Here is a 16,232-nt window from a genome sequence, read left to right on the forward strand (position 1 = left end):
AGGGATATAAGCTCTAAATAATATCCAGTTTTGTGCCTTGTTGCATTGGACATAAATTTTATATTAATTTTAAATAATAAAGTTGCTAGAACACCTCTTAATCTTGTTCCTGATTTTGCTGAGATTTCCACTAGTGTATTGGTCCTCCAACTTGGGTGCATGCTGAGATCATCTAAAAAGTTAAAAAAAAAAAAACCTGCTAATGTCTGTGCCCCAGCTCTAGAGATTCTCAGTAGTGAATCTTGGGCACTGGGCACTTTTAAAATGATTTCAAATGGGAACCAAAATTTGAGAATCACTGCTCAGGTACACACAGACCTTTGTCATACTAAATTATAATTATTGATTTCTTTTGTCTGTTTTCCCCAGGAAGATCTTTCTGGGCAGGATTTATGTTCTATTTAAATTTTAGGTTTATTTTAATTTGATTATTTTCTCTATCAATGATTTTTAAATTATTGCTCATGTCTTAAATTTGACATTGCATCCTCGATGTCAGGACAGTGCCTGTAAAATGATAAGAGCTTCAGAAAAGTAAAAACTTCAAAAATGAAGTTAATAATATCATTAGTCTTGAATAGTAATGATTGCAATAGTATACTTTTAGGGCAAGTTGTTGAGGACAGGACAGGGAGTAGTTTTGGAGGGAGGATCAGAGATGAAAAAACTTGACTTCAAATGTTTTCGGTCTGGTATGTCTGGTCAGAAAACCAAAGGCTTTCCACTGCATTTCTATGGAAAGTTCATGCCTGTAGTCTGGCATGTGCAATTTCTGCTATTGGTAAGTAACGGAGAGTCACTGTTCTTTCCTCAGGTGCAAATTTTCCACCTACACACCTTGTCATAAAGCACAGAAAGCTGTTCCTTAGGTCCAGGCTCTATGGACAATGCACATTTGATTATTGAAAAGAGACTAAGTTTTGAATATTTGGTAGCAAAACTAAAAAAAAAGAAAAATCCTTTTCCTGTCAAGGAAGATCAGATGAAAACAGGAAGATTGTTTTTATTTTGTTTTGTGCTATGCTTTTATTCTTTATTATGAACTAGGCAAAAATAGAAAAAGTACTTAAGAATTACATACCCTTTATTTTTTTCACAGGAAGATTGTTTTTATTTTGTTTTGTGCTATGCTTTTATTCTTTATTATGAACTAGGCAAAAATAGAAAAAGTACTTAAGAATTACATACCCTTTATTTTTTTCTACTTTTCCAAAATCAAGTACAGTTATACATTTGTAGTGGAGAAACCAAGTTCATATTTAAGAAGGAAATTTTGTGAATTAGAAATGTGTTCAACTGCAAGTATAGAAACATCCTCTATAGTGGCTAAACCAAAAATTACTTTAGTCTTCTAACTTAATAAATCTGGAAGTGGCTGGCTGTTGATATTTGTTGTGCCACTAAAAATCCAATTGAGAATGTATCCAAACCTTCCTAGTTTTAGTGAGTTGACTTTTATTTCCATGCTTATTACCTCATGGTAGCATGGTGGTTGCTGAAGATCTGGAGAGCTAGGCTGTCTTCAAGGCAGGAAGAAGGGAGGACAAGGAGCAGCACCAGCAGCATCTGAAGTCCTTTTAATTCTTTTTGAATATTAGAATACAAAAGCTTTCCAAAATACCCTATAGAAGACTTCATGGTCTCGGGCCAGAACTGTACTCCATGGCCACTTCTACACTCAAGGGAGATTGAGAAAGTGAATATAACCCTTGGGACTGAGAACATGGCCACCCTAAACTAAGCTGAGCTTCATCAGCAGGGAATAAACAGGGAACAGGTGTTGAGAAAGCAAATAACAGTGTCTAACTCAGGCAGTCTATTTAGTTGGAATACATATTAAAATGTTTCTCCTACTTCCCTGCCAGTTCTTCTTAGTTTATAATTTATCCTTCTCCACCAGACTTTTAAATTTAAAAAACCCAAACTTTAACAGACTTTTAAATGATAGGATTCTTTAAATCTTGGTCCTAGACCCTCTTAAGTTTTTCATTTTATACTCTCTACTTAGGCAATAGCATCCACTCCCATAATCTTAATTACCCAATGATTAATGATTCCCAAATTTATGTCCTCATTCTTGAACTCCAATGAAATGGTTAACACCATGTATCTTTTAATCACAGCTCTATTTCAGTGTCTAGCCAGTAACTTATACATCGTGGGTACCCATTAAATATTTCATAAATAAATGAGAATACTTTCTAGGCTACTGACCATGGAATGCATTCCTAGCCAGCAGCTGGCAGGTATGGCAGAGTAAGGAACACCAGTTGATTTCTGCAGGAGCCAGTCGAGTCCTGAGTACTGTAGTCATTCCAATTGGAGAAGAGCCTGGGGAGCAATATCTGTTAGTCTCTGGAAGGCTACTCCACACCACGTGGAAAAAAAAGGCCCTGGAGAACAGCTCTTGCTACACCTTTCATGGCCGTCTTTTCCTTCAAATATAACAATGAAACTCCAGAAAATAAAAATGTTCACATTGTCTAAGACTAAAATAATACAAGCAATTTTCTCTGAAACTGACTGAGCCTCCATTGCACTCACAATATTGGACAAACATAAACCTCTTCTTGGTGAAAATAACCAGACAAAAATGTCACCAGAGTTATAGAAAGACCTATCATTACATAAAAAGGGAACCAGAACAGTACAATTTGATATGGATTTGTACCAAGATATAGAGATAAATATCAGAAAATTTTTATTTTAAATTGCAATGAGATTAGAGAGAAATTACGTGTATGAAAAAGGAACAGCAATTTGAAGCCTTTCTCCTAATTGAAATCCAAATGTCCTGGTGTAATTTTTAAATTACAAGAATAAAAAACTACCTTTAATATATAGTCAGCTTGGGGCTGGTGCATGGGGATGACCCAGAGAGATGTTATGGGGAGGGAGGTGGGAGGGGGGTTCATGTTTGGGAACGCATGTAAGAATTAAAGAATTTAAAATTTAAAAAATAAAAAAACTAAAAAAAAATATATATATATATAGTCAGAAAAAGATACATAAAAGGAAAATAAAATATTATTACTATTGAGATTTTCATCACTTTCATACTAAATACCAGAAAATGATAGAGCAGTATTTTAAAAGTTTTGAGAAAGGGTTTGTGACGTAAGAGTTTTCTATACAGTGAGTCTCCTGGGCTGTGCTTAGTCGCTCAGTCATGTCTGACTCTTTGCAACGCCGTAGACTGTAGCCCACAAGGCTCCTCTCTCTGTGGAGATTCTCCAGACATGAATACTGGAGTGGGTTGCTGTGACTTCCTCCAGGGGATCTTCCCAACCCAGCGATCAAACCCAGATCTCCCACACTGCAGGTTGATTCTTTACCATATGAAATACCAGGGAAGCCCAAGTAAGTCCCCTACATACAAACAAGTTCCTTTCCGTGAGTGCATTCATAAGTCTAATTTGTTTGTAAGTCCAACAGAGTTAGCCTAAGTATGCAACTTAACACACTTGGCTATATAGTACTCTACTGTAGTAGATTTACAATACTTTTCACACAAACAATACATACATAAAAAAAGAACACAAAAAACAAAGAGAATATTTTTAATCTTACAGTACAGTACCTTGACGGACAGTAATGTGACGCTTCTGACGTGCACTCCATCGCAGCCGGCGTGCTTCTGCCGGGTCCTTCTGACCATGTCCAAGGTCAGGGCTGGCGGACGGGAGGAGCTACCCCATGTCCAAAGTCAGGGGCGGTGGCCCGGAGGAGCAACCCCAAGTCCAAGGAGCGGTGGCTGCGCGGGCACAGGAGGGCGGAGAGGAGCTATTCCACGTTCAAGGTCAGGAGGGGTGGCTGTCAGGGGATACCCCCCTTCCAAGGTAATGGGCAGCAGCTGCACTTTGCTGGAGCAGCTGTGAAGAGATACCCCACGCCCAAGGTAAGAGAAACCCAAGTAAGAGAGTAGGTGTTGCGAGAGGCATCAGAGGGCAGACACAAACCATAATCACAGAAAACTAGTCAACCTAATTGCATGGACCACAGCCTTGTCTAACTCAATGAAACTAAGCCATGCCCTGTGGGGCCACCCAAGACAGGTGGGTCAAGGTGGAAAGGTCTGACAGAATGTAGTCCACTGGAGAAGGGAATGGCAAACCATTTCAGTATTCTTGCCTTGAGAACCCCATGAACAGTATGAAAAGGCAAAATGATAGGATACTGAAAGAGGAACTCTCCAGGTCAGTAGGCATCCAAATTGCTACTGAGATCAGTGGAGAAATAACTCCAGAAAGAATGAAGGAATGGAGCCAAAGCAAAAACAATATCCACTTGTGGATGTGACTGGTGATAGAAGCAAGGTCTGATGCTGTAAAGAGCAATATTGCATAGGAACCTGGAATGTTAGGTCCATGAATCAAGGTGAATTGGAGTGGTCAAACAGGAGATGGCAAGAGTGAACGTTGACATTCTAGGAATCAGTGAACTAAAATGGACTGGAATGGGTGAATTTAATTCAGATGACCATTATATCTACTACTGTGGGCAGGGATCCCTTAGAAGAAATGGAGTAGCCATCATGGTCAACAAGAGTCTGAAATGCAGTACTTGGATGCGATCTCAAAAACAACAGAATGATCTCTGTTCATTTCCAAGGCAAACCATTCAATATCACAGTAATCCAAGTCTATGCCCCAACCAGTAATGCTGAAGAAGCTGAAGTTGAATGGTTCTATGAAGACCTATAAGACCTTTTAGAACTAACACCCCCAAAAGATGTCCTTTTCATTATAGGAGACTGGAATGCAAAAATAGGTAGTCAAGAAGCACCTGGGTTAACAGGCAAATTTGGCCTTGGAGTATGGAATGAAGCAGGGCAAAGGCTAATAGAGTTTTGCCAAGAGAATGCACTGGTCATAGCAAACACCCTCTTCCAACAACACAAGAGAAGACTCTACACATGGACATCACCAGATGGTCAACATCAAAATCAGATTGATTATATTCTTTGCAGCCAAAGATGGAGAGGCTCTATACAGTCAGCAAAAACAAGACCGGGAGCTGACTGTGGCTTAGATCATGAACCCCTTATTGCCAAATTCTGACTTAAATTGAAGAAAGCAGGGAAAACCATTAGTCCATTCAGGTATGACCTAAATCAAATCCCTTATGGTTATACAGTGGAAGTGAGAAATAGATTTAAGGGCCTAGATCTGATAGATAGAGTGCCTGAGGAACTATGGATGGAGGTTCATGACATTGTACAGGAGACAGGGATCGAGACCATCCCCATGGAAAAGAAATGCAAAAAGCAAAATGGCTATCTGGGGAGGCCTTACAAATAGCTGTGAAAAGAAGAGAAGTGAAAAGCAAAGGAGAAAAGGAAAGATATAAGCATCTGAATGCAGAGTTCCAAAGAATAGCAAGAAGACATAAGAAAGCCTTCCTCAGTGATCAATGCAAAGAAATAGAGGAAAAGAACAGAATGGGAAAGACTAGAGATTTTCTTCTAGAAAATTAGAGACACAAAGGGAACATTTCATGCAAAGATGGGCTCGATAAAGGACAGAAATGGTATGGACCTAAGAGAAGCAGAAGATATTAAGAAGAGGTGGTAAGAATACATGGAAGAACTGTACAAAAAAGATCTTCATGACCCAGATAATCACGACTGTGTGATCACTCACCTAGAGCCAGACATCGTGGAATGTGAAGTCAAGTGGGGCCTTAGAAAGCATCACTATAAACAAAGCTAGTGGAGGTAATGGAATTCCAGTGGAGCTATTTCAAATCCTGAAAGATGATGCTGTTAAAGTGCTGCACTCAATATGCCAGCAAATTTGGAAAACTCAACAGTGGCCACAGGACTGTAAAAGGTCAGTTTTCATTCCAATCCCAAAGAAAGGCAATGCCAAAGAGTGCTCAAACTACCACACAATTGCACTCATCTCACACACTAGTGAAGCAATGCTTAAAATTCTCCAAGCCAGCCTTCAGCAATGCATGAATTGTGAACTTCCAGATGTTCAAGCTGGTTTTAAAAAAGGCAGAGGAACCAGAGATCAAATTGCCAACATCCGCTGGATCATCGAAAAAGGAAGAGAGTTCCAGAAAAACATTTCTGCTTTATGGACTATGCCAAAGCCTTTGACTGTGTGGATCACAATAAACTGTGGAAAATTCTGAAAGAGATGGGAATACCAGAGGAATACCTCTTGAGAAAACTATATGCAGGTCAGGAAGTAACAGTTAGAACTGGACATGGAACAACAGACTGGTTCCAAATACGAAAAGGAGTATGTCAAGACTATATATTGTCACCCTGCTTGTTTAACTTCTATGCAGAGTACATCAAGAGAAACGCTGGGCTGGAGGAAGCACAAGCTGGAATCAAGATTGCTGGGAGAAATATCAATAACCTCAGATATGCAGGTGACACCACCCTTATGGCAGAAAGTAAAGAAGAACTAAAGAGACTCTTGATGAAAGTGAAAGAGGAGAGTGGAAAGTTGGCTTAAAGCTCAGCATTCAGAAAACTAAGATCATGTCGCCTGGTCCCATAACTTCATGGGAAATAGATGGGGAAACAGTGTCAGAGTTTATTTTTGGGGCTTGAAAACCACTGCAGATGGTGACTGCAGCCATGAAATTAAAAGACACTTACTCCTTGGAAGAAAAGTTATGACCAACCTAGATAGCATATTCAAAAGCAGAGACATTACTTTGCCAACAATGTCCATCTAGTCAAGGCTATGGTTTAAGTGGTCATGTATGGATGTGAGAGTTGGACTGTGAAGAAGGCTGAGTGCCGAAGAATTGATGCTTTTGAACTGTGGTGTTGAAGTAGACTCTTGAGAGTCTGTTAGACTGCAAGGAGATCCTACCAGTCCATTCTAAAGTAGATCAGTCCTGGGTATTCATTGGAAGAACTGATGCTAAAGCTGAAACTCTGATAGTTTGGGCACCTGATGTGAAGAGTTGACTCATTGGAAAAGACTTTGATGCTGGGAGGGATTGGGGGCAGGAGCAGAAGGGGATGAAAGAGGATGAGATGGCTAGATGGCATCAGCAACTTGATGGACATGAGTTCTGGTGATCTCCGGGAGTTGGTGATGGACAGGGAGGCCTGGCATGCTGCAATTCATGGGGTTACAAAGAGTTGGACATGACTGAGCGACTGAACTGAACTGAACTGAACAGTACCTTGAAAACAGTAGTATAGTACAACAGTCGGCATATAGGGGCTGGCCCAGAGGTTCCCATTTGTGAAAGTTCAAAGCTTGAAGGTTTGTACGTAGGGGACTTACTGAACCCTTCAAATAAGAAAGCAACAGGAAAGTATTAAATCAAAGATTCTTAAGCCAGAAACATATATAGCCTGAAAAGAAGTGTTGCCATATGATTCAAAGTCAAGATCTCATGTATGGGCAGAACATTTTACTCATTCATCAAACATTTATGGGTGGCACAAATTGAGGTACTGGTTTATGTTCTTTTATCCCTTTCTCCCTGCCCCATCTCCCAACTAATGGCCCTCATTCCCCTTCCAAACTGGGATCCATAATACCTTAATTTTCTTACCTTAGGATTCTTTAAAGAATTTTCTAAAGTTTTTCTAAACTGTTAAAACGTTAGTTTTTCTGTACAGACTAGTTATTTAAGAATTAACAACCATGAAGGTATTACAAATAAAATCTATGAGACATGGTCAAATCTAAACTTAAGGCAAATCCTCAGGCCTAAATAGAAGCAGAAATGTTTTATAAACTGAGAAAGTTTGAAAGTAACATCAGTTTTCAATTCTAGAAATTAGAAAAAGGATTAAAAATTAATTGTAAAAATAAGGAGAAGAAAAATGAAGGTAAAAATTAGTGAGAAATATAAAAAATACAGCCATTAAGAACAGGAGGGAGGATCTGTGCTCCTGGAGAAGTAGGCCTGGAATAACAAGTGTGTGTGTGTATGTGATATATATAGCGTATATTTTATAGGGGAAAGGGCAGAGTTAAAATAAAGCTAAGGCAATTCCTGATGCCTCCTTGCTTAACTTCTCAAAACTATGTAGAAGTCAGATGGCTGCCACACGAAAATGTCTTCACAAACACTGTTGGATACTGTGAATTCATTATGGAGAATGTTCAGGAGAAAGCAGAAGTCTAATCCAAAACAAATGGCATTAACAAACAAATCTGGAGTTTGTTACATCTGCTACCAGTAGAATTTTGACTGACAGATAATCCTAGTACATCTCAGTCCTGCTGAATACCAAACTGAAAGGGCAGGCTCTGGTTGACCCAGTTAGCTTGTCAGTAGAGCCCTGGAGGGCCTCCTCCCCACATTCAAATATTTGTACTCAAAGCTGTAGTGGCTAGGATAGGCAAATCATTCTTTTATTAAATTCAAACTAAAGGGGTGAGATGAAACCTTCATCTCCACTGTGTTTTCTGAGCTGGCTAGACCACTGACCTCAAGCTGCTCCTACTCACTTCCTATCCTTCCTGTAAATGTTTGTGAGTTGCTGCAAAAATTCCTATCTGCCTCTTTGCTAAACAGTGTTGATGTTCTGATTGTGGAAATACACTCATCCTCTCACTTGCATACTTTTAATTTAAAACTATTTAAGAGAACTGAGGCTCCCATGTATTGTATATGTTTTTTCTAAAAACCAAATAAAATTACCTATGAAAATGAGGAAAAAATACAACAATTAAGAACAGGGTCAGAAATTGTTCTTGTTGTTCAGTTGCTCAGTCACTCAGTCATGTCTGACTCTTTGTGACCCTATGGACTGTAGCACGCCAGGCTTCCCTGTCCTTCACCATCTCCCGGAGCTTGCTCAAACTCATGTCCATTTAGTCAATGATGCCATCTAACCATCTCATCCTCTGTCATCTCCTTCTCTTCCTGTCTTCAATTTTTCCCAGCATCAGGGTCTTTTCTAATGAGTTGGTTCCTCCCATCAAGTGGCCAAAGTACCGGAGCTTCAGCTTCAGCATCAGCATCATTCAAAACACTAGTTTATATAAACTCAACCAGTTATACAGTTTGAACCAGATATACATATCTGTTATAAGTGTGGTAGAGAGTAAAAGAGATTTCATACAAGTACACAATGTTAGGGAATATCATTATACAAAAAGGTAAAACTAAAAATGTTTAAAGAAATCACAATGTACAACTTAATCCTAATAAATATTCTGGATAAAATGGATGATTTTCTTGTCAAATAAGAATTATTAAAATAGACTCAAAGAAGGTGAAAACCTGAATGGAAAAATAACCATGGAAGAAATAATAATAATAATAATAATAATAATAATAGTCACAGGGAATTCCCTGGTGGTCCAGTGGTTAGGACTCAGATTTTTCACTGCTGTGGCTTGGATTCAATCCCCAGTTGGGGAACTAAGATCCTGCAAGATGCGTGGCATGGCCAAAAATAAACAGGGAAAAAATTGTCACAGAATTATTCACAATAAGCATGCCAGGCTCAGATAATTTTTAAAGAAAATTTCAGGATGCTCACAAGAAACATATACTACTTTTTTTGTCTTGCTATTTAAATTGCTTCAAGCAAAGAAAAAAGGGTGAAATTTCCAATTAATTTTACATGGTTGACTGCAACCCAGTACTAGAGCTTAATGCTGAAAATGGTATCCATAAATAAAAAAAACTACAGAACAACAACAGTTAACAGTGTATAAATAAATCACTGGCAGATACACTGAGGAATGTATTAAAAGGGCAATACATCTTGTATTCCCTGGAGAAGGAAATGGCAATTCACTCCAGTATTCTTGCCAGGAAAATTCTATGGATGGAGAAGCCTGGAAGGCTATACCCATTGGGTCACAAAGAGCTGGACCTGACTGAACACCTGAGCACTCTCGCATACCTTGTATTTATTTGTTAGGATTTCCCAGAGAAACAGAACCAATAGTATACAGATACACACAGATTTATCAAAAGGGATTGGCTCCTGAAATCATTGAGGTTGACAACTCCCAGGAATTGCTGTTAGCAATCTGAAGACCCAGGAAAGCTGATAGAATAGTTTGATTCTGGGTCTGAAGGCCCAGGAACCAATGGTGTAAGTTCCAGTCTGAAAGCTAGGAGGCTCAAGACCCAAAAGAAGTAGGTTCAGATGGCAGGAAAAGATTGATGTACCAGCTCAAGGCAGTCAGGCAGGAGGAATTCTGTCTTAGTCAGCTAAGGCTGCCATAGCAAAATACAGACTGGAGGGGTTAAACAATAGAAATTTATTCTCTCACAGTTCTGGAGGCTTTAAGTCCAAGATAAGGTGCCAGCATGGTCTGTTTCTGGTGAGAGCTCCTTTTCTTTCTTATAGACAGTTACCTCCTTGATGTGTCCTCACATGCAAAACAGAAAAAGAGATCATGGTCTGTGGTATTTCTTCTTATAAGGGCACTAATACCAACATGAGAACCCCATCCTCATGATCTCATCTAAATCTAATCAGCTCCCAAAGGCCCTATCTCCAAACACCATCACATTGGAAATTAGGGTTTCAATATACTAATTTGAGGACATAATCCAGTATGTAGCATACCTTAACTCAGTAGGATTTATGCCAGGAATGTAAAGATGATTCAATAGTTGGAATATTTTGCTTAAACTCATCAAATGAAAAGGTTGAAGTGGGTCATGTCAGTTAACACAAGCATGGTAAATTTCCACATCTCTTTATTCTATAAGATGATAGAAACACTTCCTAAAACCAAAAGCACTTATTACTTAAGAGTGCAGTTGAAAATGACAAGGTTACTCAGTATTATTGCTATTATTCCAAAATTTTTGAAAGTTACAACCAGAGTAATAAGAAAAGAAAAAGCAACAAGAGAGCTAAGAAAGAAAAATTATCATTATTTGAAGATTATATATTTGTCTATATAATTATCTAACAGGATAATTACAGTCAACTAAAAATCTATCAAACAGTACTAGTTGCATATGTGACCAATAAAGGACAATGGAAATGAAAACCAATAGTGTTCTTATACCAGTGGTAGCCAGAAAATATGAAAAAATTCAATTTATAACAGCAACACAAATATAAACCACCTAGGAATTAAATTTAGCAGGAATATGCAAAACCTACATGAGAACACTTCAGAACTACTGAGGGCATAAAAGGAGATCATGTTTTCAGAAGAAAAAGTCAACACAGAGACTCTGAGTTAGATGTAGAAGCTGCTCTCCTGGATAACACATTTTACAGAAAACAATCTTATACAGTTTTTAAGATCTTCTTTTCCCTTTGGCATTCTGAATTTCACTAGGAAGCATCTAGGTGAGATTCTGTTTTTCATTCATCTTGCTAAGCACAGAATGGGCTCTTGCAATTTAAAGTTTGTTGTCTCCAGCTTTTAGAAATTTTACTCCAGTAATTTCCTTCCATCTGTTTTTTGTTTCCATTTTGGAAATTTTTATTATTTGATTGCTGAATCACCTGAATTAATATTCACCATTTAGAATAGCATTACAGTAGATAAATTAACCAGGAGTAAATCTAACAAAAGATTTATGTAAGAGGGACTTCCCTAGTGGTCCGGTGTCTAAGACTCCATGCTTTCAATATATGGGGTGCAGGTTTGATTCCTGGTTGGGGAACTAGCATCCCACATGCCAAGTGGTGCAGCCAAAATGTTTTTTAAAAGATTTATGTTAACCTTGAATATTCATTGGAAGGACGGGTGCTGAAGCTCCAATACTTTGGCCACCTGATGTGAAGAGTTGACTCACTGGAATAGATCCTGATGTTGAGAAAGATTGAGAGCAAGAGGAGAAGGGGGTGACAGAGGATGAGATGGTTAGATAACATCACTGACTCAATGGACATGAGTTTGAGCAAATTCTGGGAGATAGAGAAAAACAGGGAAGCCTAGTGTTCTACAGTACATGGGGTCACAAAGAGTTGGATAAAATATAGTAACTGAACAACAACAAAGATATTAAGAATAGGGGAAACTACATGAGGGGTAAACCCAGACCTTTTGTATTATGTTTATATGGAGAAAATATAATACTTTACTGAAAGACATTAAAGGAAACTGAAGCAAAGAGAGAGCTAGAGCATATTGTAAAGGATCTGATAATGTAGAGATGCCAGTTTTCCATAAATTTGGTGCAAAGTCAATAAAATTCCAACAGGATATTAAAAAGAAATTTGACAAGCTGATGCTTAAATTTATATAGATGACCAAAGTCCCCAAAATAGCCAATACACTCTAAAGGAGAAGAAGATGAAGACGAGGGACTTGCCTTTCAGATATCAATAATTACTATAAAAGAATTAAAGCATATGTAGTATTTAAGACAGTCTGGTATTGTTTTAAGGATAGAAAAACAGATGAATTGAATAGAACTAAGCTTCATTTTTGGGGCTCCAAAATCACTGCAGATGGTGATTGCAGCCATGAAATTAAAAGACACTTACTCCTTGGAAGAAAAGTTATGACCAACTTAGATAGCATATTCAAAAGCAGAGACATTGCTTTGCCGACTAAGGTCCATCTAGTCAAGGCTATGGTTTTTCCTGTGGTCATGTATGGATGCGAGAGTTGGACTATGAAGAAGGCTGAGCGCCGAAGAATTGATGCTTTTGAACTGTGGTGTTGGAGAAGACTCTTGAGAGTCTCTTGGACTGCAAAGAGATCCAACCAGTCCATTCTGAAGAAGATCAGCCCTGGGATTTCCTTGGAAGAAATGATGCTAAAGCTGAAACTCCAGTACTTTGGCCACCTCATGAGAAGAGTTGACTCATTGGAAAAGACTCTGATTCTGGGAGGGATTGGGGTCAGGAGGAGAAGGGGACAACCGAGGATGAGATGGCTGGATGGCATCACTGACTCGATGGACGCGAGTCTGAGTGAACTCCGGGAGTTGGTGATGGACAGGGAGGGCTGGCATGCTGCGATTCATGGGGTCGCAAAGAGTTGGACATGACTGAGCGACTAAACTGAACTGAAACTGAATGGGACCAGTGCCATGATGTTAGTTTTCTGAAGGTTGAGCTTTAGGCCAAGCTTTCACTCTCCTCTTTCACTTTCATCAAGAGTCTCTTTAGTTCTTCTTCACTTTCTGCCATAAGGGTGGTGTCACCTGCATATCTGAGGTTATTGATATTTCTCCCAGCAATCTTGATTCCAGCTTGTGCTTCCTCCAGCCCAGTGTTTCTCATGATGTAATCTGCATATAAGTTAAATAAACAGGGTGATAATATACACCCTTGATGTACTCCTTTTCCTATTTGGAATCAGTCTGTTGTTCCATGTCTACTTCTAACTGTTGCTTCCTGACCTGCATACAGATTTCTCAAAAGGCATGTCCGATGGTCTGGTATTCCCATGTCTTTAAGAATCCTCCACAGTTTGTTGTGATCCATACAGTCAATGGCTTTGGCATAGTCAATAAAGCAGAAATAGATGTTTTTCTGGAATTCTCTTGCTTTTTCGATGACCCAGCGGATGTTGGCAATTTGATCTCTCGTTCCTCTGCCTTTTCTAAACCAACTTGAACATCTCGAATTTCATGATTCATGTACTGTTGAAGCCTGGCTTGGATAATTTTGAGCATTACATTGCTAGTGTGTGAGATGAGTGCAATTGTGCAGTAGTTTGAGCTTTTTTTTTGGCATTTCCCTTCTTTGGGATTGGAATGAAAACTGACCTTTACCAGTTCTGTAGCCACTGCTGAGTTTTCCAAATTTGCTGATGTATTGAGTGCAGAACTTTCACAGCATTATGTTTTAGGCTTTGAAATAGCTCAACTGGAATTCCATCACCTCCACTAGCTTTGTTCGTAGTGATGCTTCCTAAGCCAACAACACAAGAGAAGACTCTACACATGGACATCACCAGATGGTCAATACCAAAATCAGATATTGTATTCTTTGTAGCCAAAGATGGATAAGCTCTATACAGTTAGCAAAAGCAAGACTGTGGCTCAGACCATGAACCCCTTATTGCCAAATTTAGACTTAAATTGAAGAAAGTAGGGAAATCCGCTAGACCATTCAGGTATGGCCTAAATCAAATCCCTTAGGATTATACAGTGGAAGTGACAAATAGATTCAAGGGGTTATATCTGATAGAAAAAGTGCCTGAAGAACTATGGATGGAGGTTCATGACACTGTATAGGAGGCAGTGATCAAGGCCATCCCCATGAAAAAGAAATGCAAAAAAACAAAATGGCTGTCTGAGGAGGCCTTACAAATAGCTGTGAAAAAAAAAAAGTGAAAAGCAAAGGAGAAAAGGAAAGATATACCCATTTCAATGCAGAGTTCCAAAGAATAGCAAGGAGAGATAAGAAAGCTTTCCTCAGTGATCAATGCAAAGAAATAGAGGAAAACAATAAAGTGGGAAAGACAAGAGATCTATTCAAGAAAATTAGAGATACCAAGGGAACATTTCATGCAAAGATGGGCACAATAAAGGAAAGAAATAGTATGGATCTAATAGAAGCAGAATATATTAAGAAGAGGTGGCAAGAATGCACGTAAGAACTATACAAAAAGGATCTTCACGACCCAGATAATCAGGATCATGACAAATAGATGGGGAAAAAATGGAAACAATGACAGACTTTATTTTCTTGGGCTTGCTTCAAAATCACTACAGATGGTAACTTCAGCCATGAAATTAAAAGACACTTGCTCTTTGGAAGAAAAACTATGATGAACCTAGACAGAGTATTAGAAAGCAGAGACATCACTTTGCTGACAAAGGTGTGTCTAGCCAAAGCTATGGCTTTTTCAGTAGTCATGTTTGGATGTGAGAGTTGGACCATAAAGGCTGAGGACCGGAGAACTGATGCTTTCAAATTGTTCTGGAGAAGACTCTTGAGAGTTCCTTGGACTACAAGGAGATCAAACAGTCTGTCCTAAAGGAAATCAACCCTGAATATTCATTGGAAGGACTGATGCTGAAGCTCCAATACTTTGGCCACTGATGAGAAGAGTCAACTCATTGGAAAAGACCCTAATGCTGGGAAAGATTGAGGGCAGGAAGAGAAGGGGACAACAGCAGATGAAATGGTTGGATGGCATCATTGACTCAATGGGCATGAGTTTGCGCAAGCTCCAGGAAATAGTGAAGGAAAGGGAAACCTGGTGTGAAGCAGTCCATGGGGTTGCAAAGAGTCGGACACAACTGAGTGACTGAACAAGAACCATCGACTCCACAATGTGACCTTACTTGGATATAATTGCAGATGTAATTAATTAGAGGATTTGGAGATGAAATTCTCCTGGGCCCTGAATCCAATACCACTGTCCTTACAAGAAGATGAGAGGACACAGACAAAGAAAAGAGTGATGAGATGATGAGAGTGGAAATTGAAAAGATGCATATTCAAGCTAAGGAACATGGGTTGTAGTCAACCACCAGAAACTGGCAGGGAGAGGAAGGGTGATTTTCCCCTCAAAGCCTTCTGAAGGAACCAATTGTACTAACATCTTGATTGAACTTTTAGCTTCTAAAACTGTGAGATAATACATTTCTGTTGTTTTAAGTCACCAAGTTTGTGGTAATTCTTATGGTTCTAATAATCTAAGTGTGTTAGCCACTAAGTTGTGTCTGATTCTTTGCAACCCCATGGACTGTAGCCCACTAGATTCCTTTGTCCATGGAATTCTCCAGGCAAGAATACTGGAGAGGGTAGCTATTTCCTTCTCCAGGGTATCTTCCTGGCCAAGGAATTGAACCGAGGTCTCCTGCATTGCAGGCAAATTCTTTACCATCTGAGCCACCTGGGGAGCCCTGTCTGAACCACCAGGGAAGCCAAGTAATCTAATACACCCATATTACAAATCAATAGAGAGAGGAGAATTATTAGATAAATGATATTGAAATATATATTGGGAATTTGAAAAAAAAATGGAGTTATATCTTTTAGTTTCAACTAGTTGTTCAGTCACTAAGTCATGTCTGACTCTTTGTGACCCCATGGACTGCAGCATGCCAGACTTCCATGTCCTTCACTATCTCCTGGAATTTGCTCAAACTCATGTCCGTTGAGCTGATGATGCCATCCAATCATCTCATCGTCTGTTGCCCCCTTCTCTTCCTGTCCTCAATCTTTCTCAGCATCAGGATCTTTTCCAATGAGTTGGGTCTTCACAGTGGCCAAACTATTGGAGCTTCAGCTTCAGCTTCAGCATCAGTCCTTCTAATGAATATTTAGGGTAGATTTTCTTTAAGACTGGCTGGTGTGATCTCCTTGTAGTCCAAGGACTCTCAAGAGTCTTCTCCAGTAC

The sequence above is a fragment of the Ovis canadensis genome, chromosome 1 (assembly GCF_042477335.2).
Source record: "Ovis canadensis isolate MfBH-ARS-UI-01 breed Bighorn chromosome 1, ARS-UI_OviCan_v2, whole genome shotgun sequence".
In the NCBI taxonomy this organism is placed as follows: Eukaryota; Metazoa; Chordata; class Mammalia; order Artiodactyla; family Bovidae; genus Ovis; species Ovis canadensis.